This window comes from Bufo gargarizans, chromosome 7 (genome assembly GCF_014858855.1).
Source record: "Bufo gargarizans isolate SCDJY-AF-19 chromosome 7, ASM1485885v1, whole genome shotgun sequence".
Classification (NCBI taxonomy): domain Eukaryota; kingdom Metazoa; phylum Chordata; class Amphibia; order Anura; family Bufonidae; genus Bufo; species Bufo gargarizans.
The window spans coordinates 174,045,699-174,064,113 of NC_058086.1; the positions used below are offsets into that span (position 1 = coordinate 174,045,699).

General features: G+C 44.5%; 1 long non-coding RNA gene across 1 annotated transcript; it reads left to right on the top strand.

The window, feature by feature from the left end:
• Window positions 1-16,943: 16,943 nt before the first annotated feature.
• Window positions 16,944-17,624, top strand: LOC122943191. The gene is made up of 3 exons (XR_006390841.1): window positions 16,944-16,976; window positions 17,343-17,398; window positions 17,558-17,624. It is a non-coding gene; the product is annotated as an uncharacterized LOC122943191 (long non-coding RNA).
• The last annotated feature ends 791 nt before the right edge of the window (window positions 17,625-18,415 follow it).

Consider the following 18,415-nt stretch of genomic DNA (forward strand, 5'->3'; position numbering starts at 1 on the left):
ACCCCACATGTGACCCCACTTTGGAAAGAAGACACCCCAAGGTATTCAATGAGGGGCCTGGCGAGTTCCTAGAAATTTTTTATTTTTTGCATAAGTTAGCGGAAATTGATTTTTGGGGTTTTTTTCTCACAAAGTCTCACTTTCCGCTAACTTAGGACAAAAATTTCAATCTTTCATGGACTCAATATGCCCCTCACGGAATACCTTGGGGTGTCTTCTTTCCGAAATGGGGTCACATGTGGGGTATTTATACTGCCCTGGCTTTTTAGGGGCCCTAAAGCGTGAGAAGAAGTCTGGAATATAAATGTCTAAAAATGTTTACGCATTTGGATTCCGTGAGGGGTATGGCGAGTTCATGTGAGATTTTATTTTTTGACACAAGTTAGTGGAATATGAGACTTAGGCTGTATTCACACGTCCGCAATGTGTTTTGCGGATACACGGAGACACGGATCCGCAAAACACGGAAAGCGGCAATGTGCTTTTCGCATTTTGCGGACCGCACATTGCCGACATAATAGAATATGCCTGTTCTTGTCCGCAATTGCGGACAAGAATAGGACATGTTCTATTTTTTTGCGGAAACGGAATCACGGATGCGGAAGTGCGGATCCGCAAATGTGGATGCGGACAGCACATTCCGTCCCCATAGAGAATGAATGGGTCCGCACCCTTTCCGCAAAATTGCGGAAAGGATGCGGACCCATTTTGCGGACGTGTGAATGGAGCCTTAGTAAGGAAAAACAAACAAAAAATTTCCGCTAACTTGTGCCAAAAAAAATGTCTGAATGGAGCCTTACAGGGGGGGGTGATCAATGACAGGGGGGGGTGATCAATGACAGGGGGGTGATCAATGACAGGGGGGTAATCACCCATATAGACTCCCGGATCACCCCCCTGTCATTGATCACGCCCCTGGTAAGGCTCCATTCAGACGTCCGTATAATTTTTACGGATCCATGGATCGGATCCGCAAAACACATGCGGACGTCTGAATGGAGCCTTACAGGGGGGTTATCAATGACAGGGGGTGATCAGGGTGATCAGGGTGATCACCCCCCTGTCACTGATCACCCCCCCTGTAAGGCTCCATTCAGACATCCGCATGATTTTTTACGGATCCATGGATACATGGATCCACAAAAGACATGCGGACGTCTGAATGGAGCCTTACAGGGGGGTTATCAATGACAGGGGGTGATCAGGGTGATCACCCCCCTGTCACTGATCACCCCCCCTGTAAGGCTCCATTCAGACATCCGCATGATTTTTTACGGATCCATGGATACATGGATCGGATCCACAAAAGACATGCGGACGTCTGAATGGAGCCTTACAGGGGGGTTATCAATGACAGGGGGGGATCAGGGTGATCAGGGTGATCACCCCCCTGTCACTGATCACCCCCCCTGTAAGGCTCCATTCAGACATCCGCATGATTTTTTACGGATCCATGGATACATGGATCGGATCCACAAAACACATGCGGACGTCTGAATGGAGCCTTACAGGGGGGTGATCAGGGAGTGTATATGGGTGATCACCCGCCTGTCATTGATCACCCCCTGTAAGGCTCCATTCAGACGTCCGCATGTGTTTTGCGGATCCGATCCATGGATCCGTAAAAATCATGCGGACGTCTGAATGGAGCCTTACAGGGGGGTGATCAATGACAGGGGGGTGATCACTGACAGGGGGTGATCAGGGAGTGTATATGGGTGATCACCCGCCTGTCATTGATCACCCCCCTGTAAGGCTCCATTTAGACGTCCGTATGCGTTTTGCGGATCCGATCCATGTATCCATGGATCCGTAAAAATCATGCGGACGTCTGAATGGAGCCTTACAGGGGGGTGATCAATGACAGGGGGTGATCAGGGAGTGTATATGGGTGATCACCCGCCTGTCATTGATCACCCCCCTGTAAGGCTCCATTTAGACGTCCGTATGCGTTTTGCGGATCCGATCCATGTATCCGTGGATCCGTAAAAATCATACGGACGTCTGAACGGAGCCTGACAGGGGGGTGATCAATGACAGGGCGGTGATCAATGACAGGGGGGTGATCAGGGAGTTTATATGCAGGGCCGTCTTTGCCGCAGGGCAAAAGGGGCAGCTGCCCCGGGCCCAGTTGCTCATGGGGGCCCTGGCCCGACTCTGACTCTCTGACTCTATTGTCTAATATGCAGCCGGCAGCAGCGCAGCGCAGCAGTCTTCACTAGACAACTTGAACTAACTGACAGTTACAGGGGAAGGCGAAGCACTTCGGCCCCCCGCCCCCGTCACTCACGTGGTAAAAGGGGGGGTGTCGTGTGTGAGTCAGTGTCGCCGCAGCCTGGTGTGAAGCGCCACGGCGGAGCAGCCAGCAGCAGCAGGGACTAAGTCCCGCCTCCGGTCCGGAGGCTAAAGGGATTGGGTGGCGGTGGTGAGTGAGTCACAGCCTCACGTGACGTCACGTGACCACTGTCTGACCAGACAAGAACCAGACGGTCCAGAGACCAGACCAGTCTCAAGTCACTGACCTGCTGACCTGACCTACCTAATACAGTCAGCCAGGCCAGCCAGAGTCGACCTGCCACTGCCGCGCCAGGAGGGGAGGACAGGACTGAGGAGGAGGTAAGCAAAAAGCAGTGGCACGCTGCGCATAGTCTGTAGGCATTTTCATTATATATTAATTGACTTTATTTTATATTAGAATTTAGAAGAAATCGGTCAGGTCACCAGATCCGACCATTCATAAATTTGTGGGGGATTATTATAGAGAGCCCCAGGCGACATAAGGGCTGGGGTTGGGTAGGGTTCTTCTCTCTGTCTGACTCTGCTGCAGAACTGTGGCCTGGGGCCATCACTTGCCAGCCCACATTTACTAATCTTTGCTCTGGGGGGCCCTCATGGTGTGGTGTGGACTGGTCATTTTCACTAAGGAATAGTTCAACCATTTATGTGCAAAAGAGAAAATAAGAAGTCAGCTCCAATCAGATATCTGCACATAGACCAAGACTCTGGGTCTATGCAGATATCTGATTGGAGCTGACTTAGTGACCTCTTTTTTTCTCTTTTGCACATAAACGGTTAAACTATATTCCTTAGAAAAAATGACAAGTCCACACCATGAGGGCCCCCCTGAGCAAAGATTAGCAAATGTGTCCAGACGGCCCCAGGCCACAGTTCAGCAGACAGAGAGAACCCAACTCCTTTGTCTCCCGTCTCTATAATAATCCACCAGTAATTTATATAACCCCATTAGTGGGAGATTATTATGGAGACAAAGGAGTTGGGTTCTCTCTGTCTGCTGAACTGTGGCCTGGGGCCGTCCGGCCACATTTACTAATCTTTGCTCAGGGGGGCCCGGCCCCTCATAAATATAGACCCACATGGTGTGGACTGGTCATTTTTTCTAAGGAATATAGTTTAACCGTTTATGTGCAAAAGAGAAAAAAAAGAGGTCACTAAGTCAGCTCCAATCAGATATCTGCATAGACCCAGAGTCTTGGTCTATGTGCAGATATCTGATTGGAGCTGACTTCTTATTTTCTCTTTTGCACATAAATGGTTAAACTATATTCCTTAGTGAAAATGTCCAGTCCACACCACACCATGAGGGCCCCCCTGAGCAAAGATTAGTAAATATGTCAAGTGGTGGCCCCAGGCCACAGTTCAGCAGACAGAGAGAACCCAACTCCTTTGTCTCCCGTCTCTATAATAATCCACCACTAATGGGGTTATTTAAATTACTGGTGGATTATTAGAGAGACGGGAGACAAAGGAGTTGGGTTCTCTCTGTCTGCTGAACTGTGGCCTGGGGCCACCACCTGCCACATTTACTAATCTTTGCTCAGGGGGGGCCTGGGGGGCCCTCATGGTGTGGACTGGACTGGTCATTTTCACTAAGGAATATAGTTTAACCATTTATGTGCAAAAGAGAAAATAAGAAGTCAGCTCCAATCAGATATCTGCATATAGACCAAGACTCTGGGTCTATGCAGATATCTGATTGGAGCTGACTTATTGACCTCTTTTTTTTCTCTTTTGAACATAAACGGTTAAACTATATTCCTTAGAAAAAAATGACAAGTCCACACCTGAGCAAAGGGTGACACCAGCCATAGCAACGCCACTGCCTCTATCTGTAAGTCGCTGGAGTGCACGGCAGGCTCGCTTTTCTGAAGGAAGCGGAACTGTGAACTGTCTGAACTCTGAACGGCTGTACAGTCGGTAGTGGCATGTGACACATGTGGCAATAATAATGTGTCTGCTGGCCTGTAGCCTGGTAAAGACCTGTGTCATGTCATGTGTGATGTGCATCCCAATTATTTTTTTGTGTGTGTTGTGGTCGAGGGCGTGATTGCATGCTAGGGTGTGGGAAGGCGGGATCCAGGGGGCCCAAGGAAATCCTTGCCCAGGGTCCAATCAATATTAAAGACGGCCCTGTTTATATGGGGTGATCATGGGTGATCAGGGGTTTATAAGGGGTTAATAAGTGACGGGGGGGGTGTAGTGTAGTGTGGTGTTTGGTGCGACTGTACTGACCTACCTGAGTCCTCTGGTGGTCGATCCTAACAAAAGGGACCACCAGAGGACCAGGTAGGAGATATATTAGACGCTGTTATGAAAACAGCGTCTAATATACCTGTTAGGGGTTAAAAAATTCGGATCTCCAGCCTGCCAGCGAACGATCGCCGCTGGCATGCTGGAGATCCACTCGCTTACCTTCCGTTCCTGTGAGCGCGCGCGCCTGTGTGCGCGCGTTCACAGGAAATCTCGCGTCTCGCGAGATGACGCGTATATGCGTGACTGTGCGCCAGCCTGCCACCTCCGGAACGCACATGTGCGTTAGGCGGTCCGGAGGTGGTTAACTAATAGACTCAGACGATTCTCTGAGTCCCTGCGACTCCCCCTGTGCTGGGAGTCAGTGCTGGCTGCCTCTGATTGGTTGGAGGACGGGGAGGGGCGGGGCTAGCGTCCACTGGAGGCTCCTATTACACTGCCTGCTGCTGATCTGACTGAGCCGTTTCATTCGGAACTGACTCTTCCGGATCAGTGAACTGAATCGGTTCAAAAGAACGATTCGTTCATGATCCGGACATCACTAGCTCATATTAAAGTTGGACATCAACTGAGCCACATGTCGTGTCTCTCCTCTGTTAAAACAGACGCTGTCGGCTGCATCGGGGCACTAGTCTGCACTACCACCACGAACGTGGGTAACATTTGGGGGCTCGTCCGGGATATGTAATTATCGTGCAAGACAGTCACAGAGTGAGAAGGCTGCCATTACAGTAAAGGGAGTGAGGGAAGGCTTCAAGCAAGCTATACAAGGTCTAAGATGGTGGACGCAGCATCAGTGAAGAAGCTGCAGTGGCAGATCCAGAAGCTGCTGCACACATTGTCTGAGGATCAGTTGCACTCACTTTCTGTACAGATTCAGGGAGATGCTGGAAAAGAAGTTCCCCAAGCTACAGGTGCAAGTGAGCAGGAGATCTGTGACTACATCCTGGGACATTTACAGGGAGAAGCAGTGTACAGCATGGAGGACAGTGGTAAGGCATATCTGCTTCGGATAAAAGAACTGGCTGAGTCCTTGCTAGGAGAAAGACACTCTGACACTCCACATGGAAGTGTGAACAGAGAGCACAGCACAACTCACACAAAGGACAGGACAGGGCAAATGGCAGAAAGTGGGTTTACATTAAAGGACTTAGCAGCTTACCTGCCAAGGAAGGAGTTTAAAGTTCATGGTGGGCAAATTTCAGACTGGGACTCTGAACTGACATATAGCAGTGTATGTAGACAGATTGATGAAGGTATACAAGAAAGATACTCTGAGTCAGAAATCATCAGAACTGTGCTGAAAACTGTGAAACCAGGAACTTTTAAGGAGATGCTGGTAAACAAGGAGGATCTTTCTGTAGCAGAGCTGAAAAGGTTCCTGCGCTCGCATCTTCAGGACAGGAGCGGCACCGACTTGTTTCAGGAACTGATGAACGATGAACAGCATGATAAAGAAACTCCGCAGCAGTTTGTGTACAGAATTATGGGGCTAAAACAGAAAGTTTTGTGGTCTTCTCAACAAGTTGGTGCTGAAATTACCTATGACAAGAATTTGGTACAAGGAGTGTTTCTTCACACGTTATATCAGGTGTTAAGTGAGAAATATAGTGACATTAGAAGAGAGATTAAGCTATATATTTCTGACTTATCTACAAGTGATGATGTGCTGCTAGGAATAGTTACCAAGCTAGCCAGAATAGAAGCAGAGAGGCAAGCCAGATTAAGTGGCAGATCCAGGCTGACTACTGCCAATGTCATCCAGACACAGGATGGAGGAGAAGCCATACACCAGGTGACAATCAACCCTCTCTGGTAGAGTTGACAACACAAGTTGCTGCTCTCACAAAGAATGTACAATTGCTGCTACAGGCAGGGGCAATACAAAAGAATGAACATGGGCCGGGGAAGGTAGTGAATGGCAGTGTTAAACCCAAGACTGTGCCTAAATGTAAGCAATGTGTGCATGAGGGGAGAGGAAAATGTTGGCATTGTTTTAAATGTGGTCAGGAAGGTCACAGTGCACGTGGCTGCATGAAACAGAAAAGGTTCTCGGGAAACGAGGAATGGTCACAGGTGAGGGACAACCAGTGATCAGTTCTCAAGACAAGTCCCAGACAGTCACAAAGCTTAGTGAAATGCCCTTCCAACCAAAGAGTGGGGACAGGAGAAAAGTAGCCAGGCTGATAGGGGATAAATGCTTGCTGACTTGCAGTTTGGGAGGTGCGTCCACAGAAGCACTTGTTGACACAGGGTCCCAAATCAGTATTGTGGCTGCAAGCTGGATAAAACAATACCAGCAGCACGCTACAGTACAGCCTATTGGGAAATTGTTAGGAGAAAACGAATGCTTAACAATTAAAGCGGCAAATGGGTCTGTTATTCCTTATGATGGATGGGTTGAGTTTGAACTAAAAATTGAGAAATATAGAGGAAAGGTAACTATGGTTGTACCCATGTTAGTTAGCCAACATTGCCCCTTTAGCCCAATTATAGGGTTTAATACAATTGAAGAATTGATTAAAGAAAATGCTGACAGTGGTAACTCTGATCAAAGTAGTGTCACCAAACTATTAAGTGAGGCATTACATGTAAGAAAATGTAAAGCAAATGCTTTGTGGGTCTTGTATTGTCACCCATGAGTAAAGATAATGAGTTGGTACGTAGCATATATACAGGTAGTCAAAGCATTAGGGTCCTGAAAGGGAAATCATGTGAGATTCGGTGTAATGTTGGTTCCTGGCCTGGCGAGGAAACAGTGCTGTTTGAGCCACTATTGCCCAGTCAATGTCTTGAGGGTCTGGAAGCATGGAGGCACAATACCTAGATATAATTAAAAAAACACACAAACTCCAAGTTGGATGAAAAGGCCGCAATGCTTTATTATGGGTTACCAATAAATGACCATCAAATTATTACTCAATAAATTAGCATAAATAAATAAATAATTTAACCATTAAAACTCCATCCATTAACCATTAAAAACCACAATCCACTCAGCTGTAGCTGAGCGATAAATCCCACTAATAAAGCACGTGACAATACACAGAGAACATTAAACTCAAGGGAGGGAGGGCGGGCGCAGGTCACAGTCTTCTTAAACTGGCACCTCAATACAGCGGAATGCCGCAATATAAAGGTGCCAGCTTCCCACCGTTTTCTCCCTGTCAAATCAAATTGACGGATTTCTCCCCCAGCAACCGCCGCAGCCAATCAGGAGGGTCCTGTCAAACTTGCCAAAGACCGCTTCAAACCAGCTAAAACCGGTTCACCAGGTAAGATTTAACCTGAAGTAAATTCACCTGAAAAGATAAAAAGGGGGGGGGGGGGAGAGAAAAGAGCGCAAAATACCTACTAACTAATATTAACCCCTTATGTGTATGTGCCCCCATGTTTCCCCCAAGCTAAACGCTCTGGGGGAGGGCTCATTCATGGAGGCACACTACACACAATAATCCCCATTAAAAATAACAAAACCTAAATATAATAAAAAAAAACACAAACTCCAAGTTGGATGAAAAGGCCGCAATGCTTTATTATGGGTTACCAATAAATTACCATCAAATTATTACTCAATAAATTAGCATAAATAAATAAATAAATAATTTAACCATCAAAACTCCGTCAATTAACCATTAAAAACCACAATCCACTCAGCTGTAGCTGAGCGATAAATCCCACACACCACGCCTTAAAAAGGCGAGGCCCCCCACAAGCATTGCAGCCCTTTCTCAATAGCGCCCTGCAAACCTAAAATAAAAATGTCAATTCCAATTTCAGATAGGTGCACATTGTCCGACCTAAAAAGACCTATCTCCCATCCTTCCAGATCAATATGCCTGTAAGAGAGCAGGGGCATGAACTTGCACATGGCTCTATTAACCCTTTTACAAATTTTTTCACAGAATGACTGCTCTTTAAAAGACCGTACCAAGCGAGGCACTATTTCAGAAAAAAACAAAACAGTGTCTGGCAACATGCATCTCAACAGTGACAGATCCCTCTTCATTTCCCATAATAAACTACACGTCTTGATTTTGCCTAATTCGTTCCCTCCCACATGAAAAATTTCAATATTCGGATGAGGGCGGCTAGTGCATAACTTATGAACCTCACGTAAAACACCGCTCCATCCCATTCCTCTAATACCCTGTCAAAAAACCTGCAAGGATGAGCCATCAAAAGATAAGTTTTCAGTATACGTTCTCTTCTCTGCTCTCTTCTGGGCCCAGAATATATACGAATGGCCCAAAATCCAAACAATTATCTGACTCCCTGAAAAGATATAAAATAATGAAGTCTGGTTATAATAAATCAGGCCTAACATACAATCTAGCTCTATCCGAATCCCAACGACCTATCCTTCTGATGATAGCATCATCTAACCCAAACCTAGCCGCCTCCGTTGCTGCACCAATTATAAAGGAATGTGAAGAAATTTTTAATGAACTCAGCCCAAGTGCAGCCAAGCATTTTTTAAGTACAGCACTAAATTGAAATTTATTTAAGGGGAAACCATCCTTATGAATTAAAAAAGGAGGCGGAGCAGACGGGCGAACTTCCAGCCAAGCACGAACTATGCCCACTGGACACAATGAAGAACCCACCCACTCGTTCAGTCTTATAATTCTGCCCCTCCCATATTGATCCGTCTTTGACCGTTTCAACAAAATTTCAACAAAACTAGCCTTTAACACCACTTCATCCATTTTCAACCCAGAACATACTATACGACCAGCAGACACCAATTCACTTATCCTTAACGCTGCAAAAAATGCTAAAATAAAACTAGTCCTGAAAAGCAAAACCTCAAAGCTATCAAAACAAATTTCAGACAAAATTTCATATAACTTACCCAATAACTCAACTGAAATTGGCCTCCTATTATCTACACACGAAAAAAAAAATTACGGTAATCTTTCATCATTTGTTTAATCGGAAAATAAGCCGCTAACGGCTTTCTACCTGCCATTTTAAGAAAAAAGGAAATCCCTGCTATTATTCTAGCGACTGATGAAAATGATAAGTTCCTTTTAAATAAACTAGCTACAAGTAACATACCACAATCAAGGTCATCCACATCATCGGGCAAAGTATTAGAAAATAAAACCCAGTCCCGCCATGCGGCTGCATACGCAGCCCATGTTTTATTAGCCACCGACTGTCTGATTGATTCTGATATCAATCCCATAATAGGTCCCAAAGATGTTGAGGGCACGGCGACCCCTCCAACTCCGCTCCTGGTGCTAGCTCCCGGAATCTGGCAAACTGGAAACGAGACAGAGAATCCGCCAAATTATAAAATTTACCTTGAACATACTTCGCCTTAACCCAAATATTAAGCTTCAAGCAACAAAGAACGAAATGCCTCAGCAATTTGACTACTAATTCGCACTTAGATGATAGCGTATTGATTGCAAAAACTACGCCTTTATTATCCGTATTGACCAATATTCTTCTATTCTTAACCACTTCAACCCCCCTAGCTGAAACACCCTTAATGACCAGGCCACTTTTTACAATTCTGCACTACACTACTTTGACCGTTTATCGCTCGGTCATGCAACTTACCACCCAAATGAATTTTACCTCCTTTTCTTCTCACTAATAGAGCTTTCATTTGGTGGTATTTCATTGCTGCTGACATTTTTACTTTTTTTGTTTTTAATCGAAATTTAACGATTTTTTTGCAAAAAAATGAAATTTTTCACTTTCAGCTGTAACATTTTGCAAAAAAAACGACATCCATATATAAATTTTTCGCTAAATCTATTGTTCTACATGTCTTTGATAAAAAAAAAATGTTTGGGCAAAAAAAAAAAGGTTTGGGTAAAAGTTATAGCGTTTACAAACTATGGTACAAAAATGTGAATTTCCGCTTTTTGAAGCAGCTCTGACTTTCTGAGCACCTGTCATGTTTCCTGAGGTTCTACAATGCCCAGACAGTAGAAAACCCCCACAAATTACCCCATTTCGGAAAGTAGACACCCTAAGGTATTCGCTGATGGGCATAGTGAGTTCATAGAACTTTTTATTTTTTGTCACAAGTTAGCGGAAAATGATGATTTTTTATTTTTTTTCTTACAAAGTCTCATATTCCACTAACTTGCGACAAAAAATAAAAAATTCTAGGAACTCGCCATGCCCCTCACTGAATACCTTGGGGTGTCTTCTTTCCAAAATGGGGTCACTTGGCGTAGTTATACTGCCCTGGCATTCTAGGGGCCCATATGCGTGAGAAGTAGTTTGCAATCAAAATGTGTAAAAAATGGCCTGCGAAATCCTAAAGGTGCTCTTTGGAATGTGGGCCCCTTTGCCCACCTAGGCTGCAATAAAGTGTCACACATCTGGTATCGCCGTACTCAGGAGAAGTTGGGGAATGTGTTTTGGGGTGTCATTTTACATATAACCATGCTGGATGAGAGAAATATCTTGGCAAAAGACAACTTTTCCAATTTTTTTATACAAAGTTGGCATTTGACCAAGATATTTATGTCCTGTGGTCTGTCGAAACTAAAGTTGAACTTTTTGGCCATAATGACCATCGTTATGTTTGGATGAAAAAGGGAGAAGCTTGGAAGCCTGAGAACACCATCCCAACTGTGAAACACGGGGGCGGCAGCATCATGTTGTGGGGTTGTTTTGCTGCAGGAGGGACTGGTGCACTTCACAAAATAGATGGCATCATGAGGAAAGAAGATTATGTGGAAATACTGAAGCAACATCTCAGGACATCAGCCAGGAAGTTAAAGCTTGGTCGGAAATGGGTCTTCCAAATGGACAATGACCACAAGCATACTGCCAAACTGGTTACAAAGTGGCTTAAGGATAACAAAGACAATGTTTTGGAGTGGCCATCACAAAGCCCTGATCTCAATCCTATTGAAAATTTATTGGCAAAGCTAAAAAGGCAGGCGCGAGCAAGGCGACCAACAAACATGGCTCAGTTACACCAGTTTTGTCAGGAGTAATGGGCCCAAATTCCGACCAACTATTCTGAGAAACTTGTGGAAGGATATTCAAAATGTTTGACCCAAGTCATACAGTTTTAAGGCAATGGTACCAAAGAGTAATGAAATGTATGTAAACTTGACTTTGCAGAAAGTAATAAAAAATGCCTTAAAACATTCTCTTGCTCTCATTATTCTGGCATTTGGCAAATAGTAATAATTATAATAATCCTAATTGACTAAAAACAGGAAAGGTTTATTCTGATTTCAACAGATAATTTTCTATAGTGAGTATGGCACTATTGTATTTACTGTATTATTTGTGTTTGCAGAGTGCTGTTGCATTATGTTTGTTTTTGCTATTTGTGCTTTCAGCCATGGAGACGTGTAACCTGCGCATTTAGATGTGCTGACTAACCCCCATTTTTTTCTTGACAGGCATTTCCTTGCCTGCTGCCCACTGATTGGCTGATCCAGGCTGTCTGCAAGCCCTCTACCCAACTTCCTCCCAGGAATATGCAGCAAAATGGCTCACTGTGTCAAATTTCCAGGGTGATGGACCTGGATCCACTCCCCTGATTAGTTCAAGTCTACTTTTGGTTGAGGAACAGTAAAACCTACACGTGCGAGCTACTCAGAGCTAGGCCCAAGTTCAGAGAACCTCTGTTTCTGAGAACCAAGGAAGCAACTTACCGTATTTTTCGCTGTATAAGACGCACCGGCCTATAAGACGCACCTAGGTTTTTGAGGAGGAAAATAGGAAAAAGAATATTTTGAACCAAAAGGTGTGCTTTTGGTGGGTTTTGAACTAATTGTGGTCTGTGGATGGCACTGTTATGGGGGATCTGTGGGTGACGCACTGTTATGGGGGATCTGTGGGTGACACTTATGGGGGATCTGTGGGTGACACTTATGGGGGATCTGTGGGTGACACTTATGGGGGATCTGTGGGTGGCTCTTATTGGGCTCTCTGGATGGCACTGTTATGAGGATCTGTGTATGACAGTTATGGGGGGGATCTGTGGATGACACAAATATAGCATCTTATGATATGTGTCATCCACAGATCCCCTCCATAAGTGTCCCTGTAGAGAATGACCCTCAATACAGGGCTGGGGGTCGCATCTGGTTTTATAATGACAGCGGGGCCCGTGCAGTGACTGTATTCTACTACACGGGCCCCGCTCACTGTATAATTGTATCTCTAATAGTTAATTGTTATGTACATAATCGCATAATGAGCGCTGTGTATTACTTACAACTACAAGCGCTCGCCGCTCGGTAGGTAGCAGAGAGGAGGGAGGAGGCAGGCCGGGAGGACAGGCGCTGGCAGCGTGATTCATACGTCATGCGCCCACGCCGCCTGCTTCATTCATAAAGTGGGCGGCGCAGGCGCGTGATGTATGACTCACACTGCCAGCGTCCGTCCTCCCAGCCTGCCTCCTCCCTCCTCTCGGCGAGTGCTTGTAGTTGTAAGTAATACACAGCGCTCATTATGCGATTATGTACATAACAATTTACTATTAGAGATACGATTATACAGTGAGCGGGGCCCGTGTAGTAGAATACAGTCACTGCACGGGCCCCGGTGTTATTATAAAAGCAGATGCCGGCCCCCAGCCCCTCCTCCCGGCGGGTGTATCACTGAAAACTCGCAAAATCAGCAGCATTCGCCGTATAAGACGCACTGCTACTTTCCCCCCACTTTTGGGGGGGAAAAAGTGCGTCTTATACGGCGAAAAATACGGTAGCTACCAGAATATTCCAGTGAGAAGGAGATTAGAAGGTCTGAAACCCACAAGGCTGTGCATTGAACTGGAATTTAAGTTCTAGCTCCTTCCTCAGTGGCCATAATTAAGTTCTGGATTTCCTCCTTTGTAACATTTCGAAACTCGTTAAAACAATATAAGATACACTGCTATAACCCTTAAATCCTACAAAGTACATTATAATAATGGAACATCCATATTGGGACTACATCTAATACCTTTTTTGACAGCACATTATATCTAATATCTAAGATCTATCATCAAGGCAAGAGATTGATACATTGTCCTACAATTAATAGGGGATAACAATAAGTACACGTTTTTATGGTTTTCATTTTTTTATATTATTTTTTATTGTCTTTTATTGATTCAGAAAGGGCCCTTCTGGTACCATTTATAATTGTTATATTGTATAATAAAATATTTTAACTATATAATTGGTTGATACTAATAGTCCAGGTGGAGGTGTGTCTATTAATCAATTTATAATTTCTATTGTACACTAGTTGGCAGTGGGCAGGCTATTTGGTAGAGAACCTTCAATTTATCCATAGTGTAGGAAGGGTGAGCCTCTGAATTATTTTACAAGTATTCAGGAAGATGTCAGTGTCCTCAAAAAATATATATTACAATTATATATATTACAATATATTTACATGCACATCTAATATAACAGGTACGCTTTAGGCTTCGTTCACACCAGCGTTCAGCCTTTCCGTTCTCCTGCTCCGTTATAGGAGCAGGAGAACGGAAAGGACGGATTGGGCACATAACTGAGCCTACGGACCCCATTATAGTCTATGGGATCCGTAGGCTGCGTATAACGGAGCAGGAGAACGGAAAGGCTGAACGCTGGTGTGAACTCAGCCTTAGACATATTGGCCTATTCTACTGTTAATATGAAAAGTCTATGATGAAACATAAAATTAGTATAAGACTATGGGACCATCTTCAGTAGATTCAGATGGGGGAGACCCGGGGTGGCACATCTGTAATGTTTGTAACAAATCATTTCCATCTGTGTCCTCCAGCAATCTGTATCTGTATGTGTATATAGAGCTAGGCTATGGCTGGACCTCCTGTATGGAGATGAGCCCCAAGGAGGTCTTCATTGTTTTGCACAACAATCCACGGTTCTCCAATGTGTCCTCAATTCCCTTTGTAATCAATCAAAAAAAGGAAAATTTCACATTTGCCATTTCATTACCAAATAACGTCAAAATCGTTCTGTAGCAAAGACGAGACAGGAGCCGAAGATCATGGGTGTATCTCCAGTGTGGGCTCATTGGGACAGCACTACCCATATGCCATATCCGAACATCATAGAGGGGGACTTCTGCTCAAGACCCCTTCTACTAGACAAATCAGAGCGTCCCTGTAACTCTGACTGACCTGTCATGTCAATGGATTACATTAACATTACTGCAAAGTATATGACTAGGAAACCATATACTCTGCTGCGTCCACCGCTGCAAAAGTATTACAGGGCAACTAGTGTGAGACAACTACCTTAAATGGATACTCCATATAATTTTGGAATTGCATTATCAATAATTGACCAAAAACGTCTATAAAACTCAATTTTCAAGTTTACAAGCAGGAATAATTTGGATAGGAGCGCAGAGCAGTGAGAGGTGATATCTTCCCTCCTGAAACGGTCAGCAGAATAGAGACACCTTTCATGGCCCCTTCATTCCCTACACATTGTAGGCAGAGGGGCTCACATGGGTGAGGGTCCATACCCAGTTTTACTCATTCTGTTGTGATATGGTACACATGTATAAAAGTAGAATTTCTTCTTTATTCAGTAGACTTGAAAAGCCAGTAACATCTCAGCAACATAGGCATAAATTTCGAAAATACGGAGAACCAATCAGATCCAGGCATGTATGGAGGTTGAAGCACCAATCACATCTCAGAAAGCTACTGAGGACCAATCAGATTCAAGTATATAAGATGATGTCACAATGAAGGGAGAACCAATGAAATGAAATAAACTAGCAAGGACCAATAAGATTGCGGAAGGTGTGATGATGTCACAGAAGCTAGTGACATCACCGAGTTCTGAGCCTTAGAAAACCACTGCCTGACATTATTTCAGCCAGATTTTCTCTGGATATAGAGAGAGACAGATCGGCTTGTGCTTTTGCTTAGCAAATCCTTGCTTTCGCTTAGCGAATAATTGACTTTGCGCCATGGAGATCCGGGGTTTGGCATTCTTGCTTTTCCTCTGGGTCATATGGACGCTATCGGGCCTCTGTGCCCTGATTGCCTTGACTGTCATCCCAGGCCATGTAAAATATCCTTACATCAGGTAAGAGGGGACGGGGCGGGATTCCTCTGTAGTATCATTACTGTTATTACCGTATTATCAGTTTATTCCTGGAAAGTTATTACATTATTATTAGTGGATTATTAATAAGCGCCATCTAATAATTGTTAGTATAGAAAACATCACATTTGGGGGTGGGGGAATCTATGAAGACTGAGGTTTCATGCCCCGGCCCTCATCTAATCTGCACTGGAGTGAGATGCACAAGCCTCATAATAAATTAGGAGCATCTCTGACCCCCATGCACAATTTTTTTTTTTTAAATTGCACCAACTATTTTAGGTGGAAATTTGCCAGTTTGCAGAGGCCCGCCCCCTCCTGCTAAACCCACCTAAACCACACCCACTTTTTGGAAATGGCTTAAGAGTGCAAAAAGCTACTTTTTGTAGAAAATTTTTCTTTTTTAATCATTTTTTAGAGTTGCAATCTCACTGGTTGCTATGAGCAACGGCTCCATAATATCTTCCCCATTGTTGTTTGTCTTCTATTTGTGTCTGGACATTAGATCATATTATGGAGGATGATTACAATGGAAGGAAATAAAGGCTCCTCTGCTATTAGAAGACATGACACAATGCTGCCGTTTGTGTCCTAATAACACCCAATATTTTGCTTTCTTTCTCAGTGACACGGGACGAGTATTCCCCGAATCGGTGGTCTTTACAGTGGTCTTCCTAATATCTGCCATTTTTGGTAAGTGGATTTAGAGAGACAACATCATGAGGAGATCAGCGGCTCCAGCCTCAGTGATGACGTTTTCTCCCTAAGCACTATTCACTGCTGAGAGGCGGCCATCACTGGAGATTATAATCATCACTGAGTCCTGGAGGTTATCACAAGTGTCTATGGACGTTCCCAGCTGATCCCATGTATTGTCTATTTCAGGAGCTGGCAACGCTTCCATCATGTACCGGTTCATGATCATCCGGTCTGAACAATCAGAGAGGCGACATATCATCTGCCAGAGAATCCTCTATGTCGTTGCATGGATGGGCTGCATTGGGACCATTGTGACCGCCGTAGTTTCGGTAAGTTTATATACTGATGTCTCAGGACTAGTAATACAGAGAGGACATCGCTTGAAGTCAAGAGATGTGTATAAATACAATGACGCGCCCTGGTGACCTGCGGCCTCTGCTGTTCTGTATTATCAGATCTTCATGACGTCCATATTGATGACATTTATTCCTCTGCTTTTGATCTAGATGAGGATGAGTCCTACAGTCCACAGGATCGGCGCAGGACCGGCATTTGTCTTTTGTGCCGTTTACAACCTAGGTCAAGCTGTATGCCTGTACAAGAAATCCTTCAGCAGTCGCCGCCTATGCCACATTAGAATGGCATCAACCTTTGTGCCCATTGTGGCCCTGCTGACCTGTATCCTCTTATAGCTGACTGGTACAGTGCCATGTTGTGTGCTGGATACACTTACACATACGTACTTACCATCATTGCTGCCGTTAGTAAATTTGGGTCAAGCTACCCACCCCCTTAAATTGTCAGGTCACGCTCACTCATTGGTGGAGTTAACTAAGCCCCACCCATTTTCGGCCCAGGACAACCCAAATTTACAGAGAGATTGTCTCTGAAAATTTGGAAACATTTTGGCAAATTTGTGACTGTTGACAACTAAGATTATTCACTTCCTCTGACCCCATTGTAGCACAGATCAGACATCACAGTATAGGAAACACTATAATAATAGAATTAATTCTGTTACTTGTCCTTAACACGTCCTTCCAGTTTCTGTGTGTATGACCATCGGCTTCTTCCAGCTATGTACTGGCCGATGTGAAGAGGTGAGTTCATGCAACTTTTCACCGTCTTGTATAATCTACATCTTTCCTGTGTAACAGTAATATAAAAGCTCCTATCTCACCTCCATCTTCCCATCTCACTCCATATAGAGTCCCTGGTGAGTACCGCCAGGCACTAATCCTCTATTTTGTCTTCTGCAGATCTACACCAGGACAGGCATGGTGGCCGAGTGGACTGGATTCCTTGGCCTGATAATACACCAACTAATGAACTATACAGATTTCCAGGTGAGTAGATGCCGTGTGAAGGTCTAATGTGCTCCAGAAACATTTCAGAGAAGTAATATATTATATAGAGCTGTTTAATAATTAATGGTCTTCTTTTTTCTCAGCGTTTGTCTTTAACGTTGTCCCGAGAAGGTGTCTCCATTGGCCTGAGAGAAAAGACCCAGGACCCTGAAAACCCCCAATAAGATCCAAGGGGTGGAGCGCCAAGACAACTGAAACCATCATGAGATTGCTGGACATTAATTTTCTGTATCAAGAGGCAGATTCCAGGCTTGGTCTCTGTCCTCAATACTGGATGTGACATTTTACCGGACTTTCCTAATACCGGATTTGACATTTACCGGATTTTCTGGATTCAACATCTAGCAGAATTTCCAAATACTGGATGTGACAATTACCCGGACTTTCCATAGCTACCTCATCTCAAATGATGGCTTTTACCCCCTTGCCCAGGGGAAGGGCAGTCCTTCAGCCATGGTTCCCTGGAGGTTTCCCCCACTAGGGGTTTTTTCCTCTCCTGAGTGTTGAAGGATGAGTTGGGGGTTCACCATCATCAGGGCCATTTCAAAACCACTGGCCTGTTAATAAATGAGTCAATACATGAGGTAGCTAACAATGTGTCCGAGCCTCTTTATTGTAGGGAATGTATTGTAACTAATGTTACCCAATAAAGAGCGGGGAACATCATAGGGGTGATCAGACCAAGCTCTGGCAGGTGGTATTTAGAGATGAGCGAATTCCCGCTTATTAAATTCATTTGTGATTCGTTTA